Genomic DNA, 10,742 nt, shown 5'->3' on the forward strand with positions numbered 1-10,742 from the left:
GATAAATATTTGCACCTGTTAGGGGAATAGCATTAAAATCTCTCAATCCAGAAAACCTCTCCTCAAAGGTAATAGAGACAGAAAACAGTTTTATTATGTAATAAACATTAAACCAGAATGTGAGGCACATCACAGGCAATCTGCAAAGAGATCACAGAGAAAGGAAGAAATTTCACCCTTTTATATAGGCAAGCAGAAACAACTCAGTGTAACTGCCCAGTAGGGCGCTGCCTAGACAGAGCCAATTTATCAAGACAGAGGAATTGCAATAGAGAAAGAGGAATTCATTCACGCAGAGCCGGGTGTGCTTGTAGACCAGAGTTTTATTATTACTCAAATCAGTCTCCCTGAGCATTTGGGAAGCAGAGTTTCTAATAATAATTTGGTGGGTGGGGGAAGGCCCGTGAGCCCAGAGTGCTGATTGGTTGGGTCAGAGATGAAATCATGGGAAGATGAAGCCGTCCTCTTGTGCTGAGTCAGTTCCTGAGTGGGAGCCACAAGATCAGGTGAGCCAGTTTATCCATCTGGGCGGTGCCAGCTGATCCATCAAGTGCAGGGTCTGCAAAATATCTCCAGCACTGATCTTAGGAGCAGTTTAGGGAGGGTCAGAATCTTGTACCCTCCAGCTGCATGACTACTAAACCATAATTTCTAATCTTGTGGCTAATTTGTTAGTCCTACAAAGACAGTCTAGTCCCTAGGCAAGAAGGAGGTTTGCTTTGGGAAAGAGCTGTTATCGTCTTTGTTTTAACTATAAACTAAGTTCCTCTCAAAGTTAGTTCAGCCTATGCCCAGGAAGGAAAAAAAGACAGCTTAAAGGTTAGAAGCAAGATGGAGTCAGTAAAATTAGATTTCTTTCACTGTCTTGGTCAGTGGAGGGGAGGGCCGGGGAGGGGAGATGTAGTTTATTACTCACAGTTTTCAAGAGAAGGGGCGGATACCCTGCCATGTAGGGCCATAGTAGAGATTACTGAATGAGGTTGGTCACAGGCAGAGAGGGAACAGGAAAACAGGGGAATAATTTGTATTGTGTTATTTTCCAGGAATGGGTGAGGCAGGGCGAGTGGGTTGACCAGGTTTAGGCCTAGCAAGTTTGAATCATTTCAGTGGCTCTGGGGTGCAGGGGATGCCCCTAGTTTTCTGAAGCCTGGCTCAGGGCAGTTAGGGCAGGGGGTTAATATCTCAGAAGCATAAGTGGGCTCTGGATTGGTTAGTTTGCATATGAAAGGCAGACAGTCCCTTTCAGTCTCTAGGAGGAGGAGTCTCTCCCTAGACGGCAAGGCCCTAGATGTCAAAACATCAGATAGAGAAACTAGAAAATGTGGTCAATACAATAGGATTTGATCTCGTGTTGGAGGAATCAGGGATGGCTCAAGGAAAGTGGGTGCTCAGCATTGCATATTGTCAAGACACAGGATAATTCTCTGAGTAGGTATCTTGATAATGTTTATCTGGATGGTGGGACAAACAAAGCAGAGCTAAAGCCATAAGAGGTAAAGCAGCAGCAGCCATTCAAATTAGCTAGAAAAGGGAGGGATTTCATCATTTTTGTGGTCTGGACAATATTCTTATTTTGGTTTTGGCATTTTTCCTTTTCTTGCTTCATCATGGTCATGTGACCCTGTCTGATGTTGTGTTCTGTGAAATTGTTTATGGGCCACAAGAGAGTTGAGTTGAGTGCCAGGCCAGCTTCTAGATGTCAGGGGCTACTTCTTTCTTTGTCACTTAATAGTCCTACGGTGTAAGTAATACTATTGTTCCTGTTTCCTAAATGGGGAAACCAAGGCTCAGAAAAATTAAACTCCTTAACTAAGGTCATAAAGCCATGAATAGAGGCTTTGTTCCCAGGTACTTCATGATTCTACTTCCTCTCTGCTATAAAGATCCCTTCTGAAACTGTATGGCTGAAGATAGGAGGAAAAGCTACACTGAGCAAAAGGGGGATGGACACACAATTCAGATGTCCACCATACTACAAGTGTGTTTAAATAATTTAATAAGTAATTCCATTGGTGCCTTGTTTGTAGTGTGACTCTGATAATATAAATAACTTCCTTTTATTGATGTCTAAAAATCTAAGTAAATAATGGATTCAAAGGCTGTAGAAACACTTCAACCCAGGAAAGCCCGACTGAGCTACTGGACATGACCTTGATACCTAAGTAGGAACTATTTGCCATGAAGACTCCAAGAATTAGGTTCCAAGAAGCAGTATAAACGGCACTTGAAAAGAGCAATTCCTGTTGGAATAAGCTGGTTTCATATAAGCAGCTTATTTGCAATATATGGCACCATTTTCTTGTACTAAATTACTCAAGTTCATTCATGGAAAAAATTATTTTAGGAAATAACTAAACTATAATCTAGCCAGCCCAAGATCTGTTTCTTCTCAGGTCGTTCTTGAACAAGCAAATGGTGAATGACCTGAGTTCCTGGGCCTTGTTACTCAAATGGATACAAAAAGCTTAGATGGAGACAGTTGTATAAAAAGGGTATTGTTTTGCTAATAACATGAAGACATGAAAAAACTACTATGATTGGGCCAGGCACAGTAGCTTACGCCTGTAATCCCAGCACTTTGAGAGGCCGAGGCAGGTAGATCATGAGGTCAAGAGTTTGAGACCAGCCTGGCCAACATGGTGAAAGCCTGTCTCTACGAAAAATACAAAAATTAGCCAGGCGTGGTGGCGTGAGCCTGTAATCCCAGCTATTCGGGAGGCTGAGGCAGGAGAATTGCTTGAACCTGGGAGACGGAGGTTGCTGCGAGCCAAGATGACACCATTGCACTCCAGCTTGGGCGGCAGAGCAAGACTCCATCTCAAGAAAAACAAACAAACAAATAACAAAAAACTACTATGGTTCATGTCAGAATGGAGTGTTTCATATAAAATGGTTATGACAATCTTCAACTTTATGATAATCACACGTATCTAGATGTCTCTATTGAATGTATGAGTTTCAGCATGTTAGAAACTCAGTGCCACAGGTTAGAACAAAATGAACACATATTCATACACATAAACCTGAGTCCACAGAACAGAAGAGTTATTTTTTGTTGTTGTTTTTGAGATAGAGTCTCACTCTGTCACCAGGCTAGAGTGCAGTGGCACGATCTCAGCTCACTGCAACCTCTGCCTCCCGGGTTCGAGCAATTCTCCTGCCTCAGCCTCCCGAGTAGCTGAGACTACAGGTGCGTGCCACCACACCCAGCTAATTTTTGTGTTTTTAATAGAGACAGGGTTTCAGCATGTTGACCAGGATGGTCTCGATCTCTTGACCTTGTGATCCACCAGTCTTAGTCTCCCAAAGTGCTGGGATTACAGGTGTGAGCCACCACGCCTGGCAGAATAGAAGTATTTTGTTAATCGTAACAAAATACTTCCATATAAGTATATTTACTGTAGCATGTTTATGTCACAAAGATCTATTACAAAATAGGTATGGGGAAAATTATTTTATGTTTCAAAAATGACATGTAAAGTTTAGAAGAATTCAGAGTATGGTAAAAATACCAAAGCTAATAATCTATGAGCCATACTTTCCCAAGAGGTTGAAAGTATTTATGAAGTTAAAACTTTTAAAGTGGCAAATTAGGTAGTAGAGTTATTACTGTCAATACTCGAAAACTGCACAGTAAACACAAAGAAGCAGATACAAAGGGCACACATGGCCAAATGTTTCCTGTCGAAAACCCTAGTCCTGTTAAATAAACGACTGGGACTTGAGATATACGAAAGTTTAACAACAGCAAAGCTAGGCGCACACATGTACGAACACAACAATATAATATTTATAACAACTTGTATGTCCTCTAAGAATCAAGAGCTTTACAAATAATAGTAAGAATTTAAAGACTCCTGATCTCTAAAATGATTATAAAGCTAGTAATATTTTTGATGTTAAAATATTCCCTAACAAAGACAGTTATAACCGTCAATATATTTCTACCACAACCTAGTGAATAGAGGATAGCTATCATGTGACTTTTTCATTGAATGCAGTAGTTATGTCTGACATTCCTTCTTTCTGTTTTGTTTTGTTTTTTGTTTGTTTTTTGAGACAAGTTCTCACTCTGTTGCCCCGACTGGAGTGCAGTGGCACGATCTTGGCTCATTGCAGCCTAGATCTCCTGGGTTTGAGCCATCCTTTCACCTTAGCCTTCCAAGTAACTGGGACCATAGGTGTGTGCCACCATGCCCAGCTAATTTTTTGTATTTTTGTAGAGATGGGATTTCACCATGTTGGCCAGGCTGGTCTCAAACTCCTGGGCTAAAATCACCCACCTGCTTCAGCCTCCTCAAGTGCTGGGATTACAGGCATAAGCCACTGTGCCCAGCCATGTTTGACATTATTTCAATGAGTTGAGTAAAGAGCAAGAAAAAGCAGCTTTATTGAGGTATAATTGGCATACAGAAAAGTACACATAGAGATGGAACAACTTGATAAATATTGGCATAGGTATAATCGGGAAACCATCACCACAATCAAGACAATGAACGTATCATGCCCCAGAAAGTCTTCTCATGCCGCTAGGTAATTCCTCTCTCCTATCCCTCCCTACCTCCCCATCGTTAAGACAACCACTGATTGATCTGGTTTCTGTCATTATAGGTTATGTTGCATTTTCTATAGTTTTCTATAAATGAAATCACACAGTAAGTCCTCCCTCCTGAAGTTTCTGGCTTCTTTTACTCAGCATAATTATTTTGAGAGTCATCCCTCTGTTGCATGTTATCATGCAATTTTTTACTGCCGAATAGTATTTCATTTATGAATATGCCACATTATGTTTATGCATGCACATGCTTATTTATTTTGTTTTTGGAGCCAGGGTCTCACTCTGTTGCCCTGTTTCAGATTCCTGGGCTCAAGGGATCCTCCTCTTGAACCTCCCAAGTAGCTAGGACTACAGGTCCATGCCACCACTCCAGTCTAATTTTTTTAATGTAGTTTTTTGTAGAGATGAGGTCTCTCTCTGTTGCCCAGGCTGATCTCAAACTCCTAGCCTCAAAAATCCTCCCACCTTGGCCTCCAAAGCCCCGGGATTATACCACACCTGGCCCCATTCACATGTAGATGGACACTTGGGTTGTTTCCAGTTTGGGGCTATTACAAATAAACATTCATGGACAAATCTAAGTATGAACATATTCTTTCATTTATCATGGGGAAAGAACTAGAAGTGGAATGACTGAGTAACATACTAGGCGTATGTTTCTTTAAGAAACTGCCAAACTATTTTCCAAACAGTTTGTACCATGTTACATTCCTACCAACAAGGTATGAGACTTCCTGTTCCTCTACATTCTCACCAACTCTTGGTATAATGACTCCTTTAAATTGTGGTCTTGATAATAGGCGTGTAGTAGTTAATTCATTATGGTTTTAGTTTACACTTTCTTAAAATGTATAATGACGTTGAATGTCATTTTCATGTACTCATTTGCCTTCTTTATATCTTCTTTGGCCAACTGTCTATTTGAATCTTTTGCTCGTTTTTAAAAAATTAGGATGTTTTTCTATTGAGTTTTGAATAATTCTTTAAATATTCTGTGAGTCCTCCATCAGATCTGCAAATATTTGCAAATATTTTTTCCAAGTCTGTAGCTTGTCTTTTTATTTCCCTAACAGTGTCTTTGAGGAGCATAAGTTCTTAATTTTCATTAAGTGCAATTTATAAATTTGTTCTTTTATGAATAACAAATTTATAAATTGCACTTAATCTAAATCGTATTTGTGTTAGATCTAAGAACTCTTGGCTAACACAGGGTAACAAAGAATTTGTTTCTCTCAGATGATTTATAGTTTTTGGTATTACATTTAGGTCTATGAACCACTTCTCTGATATTCTGCCTTGCAACGTCTACTTACCTTGCCTTTCCTAAACTCCTCCATCTCCCTACTCAGAGACTGCCAGGCACTGCCTGGGTTCCCTTATACCATGGCCTTGAAAGTTTTGCCAAGCAGTAACCTGGACAAAATGTAGTGTTCATCTAGTTTGCTTCCCATCTCTCCAGGGTGACTGCACTTTCTGGCCTGGTGTCCAATGTCTGGAGTGCCAACATCTTGTATATTTTGTCTATTTGTTCAGTTGTTTCAGCCAAGAAGGTAAATCCATCCCCTGATGCTCTACCCTAACCAAAAGCAGAAGTCCTGTGAATTCCTGAACTTTAACAAAATTGCCTTTCTTCAATGGTGAAAGAGTAAGACCTTGCTACCGGAAGTTAGAATGTCACCACTTTCCTCTAAATTTTGTTCTTTTCCTATAAACTTCAAAACATTTAACAGCCTGTGATAATTATGAATATTTCTGTACACTGTTAAACTCGCTGACATAAAACAGGTATTTTAAAAGTTCTGCCTACCCTTTCATAGGGGCATTTTTCCTTACTATAGCTCTTCTATAATATACTATTTTTTAAAGAACTAGCCTTATGAAATGGGCAGCTAGCCTCTCACAACCTTTTATAACTGTCTCTCCAGGTTAGCCTCAGCAGGCCCTGAATTGAATTAGTGTGTTACTTCAATTAGGGCCATCCCAAAGTGAAACTAAATATCAGGTCATCATGATTTTCTCAAGTCATAATGTTCACTACCTTGGATTATACAATGTGCACCAGACAATTCAGCAGGCAGTGTTTTGAGATTTTGACCTACATTGTTGATCTACCCATGGTCAATAAAGACTGTGTTACTTAGAAAGAAGCAGATGGGAAAATTAGCAAGAAATAGAGAAAAGAGTCACAGGATGCCAGCAAAATCCACACGACTGTCCAGAGACCACCTCCAGTGAATTAAAACTCAGGAGAGAGCTCTTAACAGGTTCTATCATTAAGATTTCCACATCCTGAGTAGGAGTGGGAGTCCTCTTTTGGAAACTGAGATGTAAAAGACTCCTCTCTGTTTTCAGGTATTTCCGAAAAGCCTTTCTTTTATTTGGTATTCCTTAATTACTTTGCATTTCCCTTTTGACTATTAGGTTCCTGGCACCACTGGGTCCAGTCAAGAGAAACAGTTCCATCCTCTTGTGAGCAGAATCTGATGTTTATAACGAGTATCTCTCTAAGGCCCTGTTCTCCAAGTAACAATCGTAGCTTTTCTCTGTGTTTCGCTTTTCTCTAGCCCAGGAAGATCACATGTTTTTCATAGTAGGCACTGTGCTACTAGTGTGTTTCACACCTGTATTCTCAAAGGCTGAGAGGAAAACAAATACCGGACAAATGCTTCTCTTTATCAGCCTTGTCATTTCAGATTTTGAAATGCTTAAGCATTAGCTTTGCTTCTAGTATGGGGGCCCTAATACCCCTTGCACCAGCCTCTTTGACCAAAGCAGTGGATTGTGACCCTATTTAAGTCACATACCAGGCCCTCCTTCCACACTGGCTGACAAACCAGGGAATGGAAAGGAAGCCTGGAGGATTGAGCTCTTGTGGGTGACCCCACCAAGGCTGCACTCTGAAACCATGCCCACCTTGAGGTGCAACTGCCTTAGTTCCAGACAGGACTGCCTTTTTCCTAGTGCTGGATCTCCTGACGGGGTGGGCACAGTACCTCCTGTCATCTCTCCAGAGCCAGGTCTGCACTGCTACCCGCTGCTATCAATCAGGCAATGAGCAGCAGAGGCTCCCAAGTCCACCTCTACCCCAGGAGGAAAACCTGTCCCGTATATGAGGAATCTATTCCTGTGGCTGAGGGGCAGATCCATCTAGCTTTCTTAACAGAACTTTCTCTCCCATCATATGTAAGCTCTAGGACACAAAACTCAAGGTTTCCCTTTTGTAGTTAACAAAGAAATTGAGCTAGTCCTGCTCTCTTTCCTATTTATATAAAGCCATTTTTTTTTTTTTTTTTAATATCTGTGGCCTTGTCTTTTTCTTCATGTAAACATATTGTCTTCATGAGTATTCTTATCTTCACTATTTTACCTCTAGAAGTGTTACTGGAATGGGAGACAGGGAAGAACGATAGGCATCCCAACACTTTTTACTTTTGAAAACGGCATACAATAGATCTATCCATCCCAGAAAGGGACAACAGGCAGGGCCTAGTAAAGGTTCTCCAGGCCACGCACTGACATTCTGTCGCTCACACACAGAACTAGATTTTGTTTTCCTGTGTGTGTTAAGCTAGTCAAGGGTCCATGCTGGCAAGACTGATGGCCACTGTGGCCCAGTCACCGTGGGAGCATAACTCTGACACTGCCAGTCATGTTTTCTTTATTCCCACGCTTATTCCCTGCAGTCAGCTGAACTAGGCACGGGCTTAGTCATGATGTTAGCTACGAGCCACAAAGAAAGGTGCATGAGAGAGAGATGTAACTATATAGAAATAGAGAACCCCATGAGACTGGAGTGTTGTTTATGGCCTAAGCCTGGAGGGTCAAGTAAACTACATACTCTTCAGTGAACAGGAGACTTCCACTTTGTGAGCAAAGAGACCAACCTTTCTGAAGGACATCAGCTACTTTGGTTGTAGAATGGAGATGGTGATGTCTACCTTACAGAGCTGTGTGAAGATTGTAAGAAATAATGACTGGTAAATGTTTTAGTACAGTGCTGGGCACATAGGAAAACCTTGGCAAGTACTAACAATTATTTTATTATTACATACACCATCTGCATCTAGGCCTGCAGCTGCCCTTAATAATAGAAAGCCACAGTGAAACTTAGTTTTTGATATATTTAGCCAACTATATCTTGCTCTGGCAGAGATGAACTCCTCACCCTTTAGTGCCCAGTTGCCGCCAGCAATCAGAACAGATGGGTGGGCTTCACTTACTGTCCACTTCACTACTGTCCAGTTTAAACTTTTCTTGATGTCTTCAGGTCAAATTTATAGATAAATCTATAGATATCTAGATAATATATATGACCATATGTCATTTTAATATATATGATCTAGATATCGATATATATCATTTTGTATAAAGACATTACCATATGGAACTGTTCTTAAGGACGGTTGAGTAATGACTCCTAACCAACACTAGTATCTATTGAGCGTCCATTTTAGGCTTAATGCTGTATTAGGTATTATTGTCCCCATCTAACAAATAAGTGCCAACAGCCCACACTTTACCCTCAGGACTAGTTTCAGTTCTGCTTCCTCTTCCGTTATTATCAGCTGTCAAACTCATCAAAACTGCCATGGGCCCTCCTCTGGTTCTCAACCTAGGACACACATTAGAATCATTTGGAGATCTTAACAAAAATAGCAATGCCCAGACCCACCCACTTCTAGTTAATTATGATACACAGCATGGGAGGCCTGACAAAAACAAAAAAAAACAAACAAAAATACACCACTGCTAGACCCAACTATTAACAACTGTGGGCTAATAATGAAAATTTACGTAATAGGCCCTGAGGGAATGCCTGAGGACCTCTCCTTCAAAGCACATTTTATCAATTATTTTGCCCAGTGTTCCCTCTCTCTTCTTCTTCCCTCCCTACCTGCTCCCTTCTTCTGTTTTTAATTGTTCACTCTGGCTTGTCTTTCTCCCTTCCTCCCCTGCCTCCCTTCTTTCTCCTATTTAATTGTTCACTTCTGGCTTCACAAGGCTGAGACTATAGGAAGACTATTAAATCAAGAGTTTGTAGCTCTGACAATTGGTTTACTGTACTGGACATTCTGGTTGTATCGCCAACACCTTCTCCCTTTCCTCTTGGCAAGTATCTTGACTTTCAGATGCATATCCTCTGCCTCCAATCCAGCCCCATTTCCAAGCCTGGGGCACATGGATTAGGCCTAAGGTAATCTCCAGACCCTGCTGCAGTTACTGGTTCACAGATAGAAAAGTAGCCCCAAAGAGCTAAATGCGGCCTAAGGAGAAAAGTTGTTCTCTTCTGAGTGCATTTCTGGAAGCAGCCCCAGCCCTACCCCTAGGCTTAATAGCTCTGGGAGTTGCTGGAAGCCATCTTGTGGCCACATGGGGTAGGTAGTCTGCTGTAGAATGAAGCTGGTTCAGAGAAAGCAGGAATGAGAGATGCAAACAATCAGTCTTTCATGACATCTCCGAGTCACTGAATTAGACCAATCCTGAAACCTACTATGCTTCTGGCAGTGAAGTGAGCCAATAAATTCCCTTTAATGTTTAAGCTGATTTGAGATGGGTTTTCTGATACTTGTAACCAGATACATCCTGAAAGATCCACTGCACATTTTATGAGGAAGGGAATACTTGTTTTTTAAAATTGAATTACACTTGGAAAAGCTACCAGAGTGTTATAAACAACATATTCAAGTTTTAAATACTTTTTGCTGTGCAGCTATTACCATACTAAGAACTGCTATTTGGCTTCAGGTTGTTTTTTTTAAGAAATGTGGCAAGCTGTGTCAGTTTATTCTGTAATTATAGGGGGAGGCTTCAGTATGCTGTAATTGCTATCCTATAGAAGGCAATGAGTATGGGGTTAATACCAGATGAACAAGAAAGATAACATCAGGCAAATAAAACACACAGTAAAACAATAATAGCACAATGGTTTTATTGATGGCAGAAGAAAATTCTTCCTTTCACTTGTAAAAAGTATTTGCTTTATTTAACTCAGTATTTTTTCCCATTCTTTGTGTGAGTTGAATGTTTTTTCCACCCTAAAATCTGCTTTTTCTTTCTTCAAATAATAATATCCACCACAGCTGCTACTTATTCTGAAGAGAAAGTGGAAGGTCAACAGGTTTCCACCAGGATGTTTCAGTCACTGGCTTGTTTCTTCACAAAGAGTCCTTTAAAAAGAAAGGAA

This window comes from Rhinopithecus bieti, unplaced genomic scaffold (assembly GCF_001698545.2).
Source record: "Rhinopithecus bieti isolate Rb0 unplaced genomic scaffold, ASM169854v2 scaffold_21155, whole genome shotgun sequence".
Classification (NCBI taxonomy): domain Eukaryota; kingdom Metazoa; phylum Chordata; class Mammalia; order Primates; family Cercopithecidae; genus Rhinopithecus; species Rhinopithecus bieti.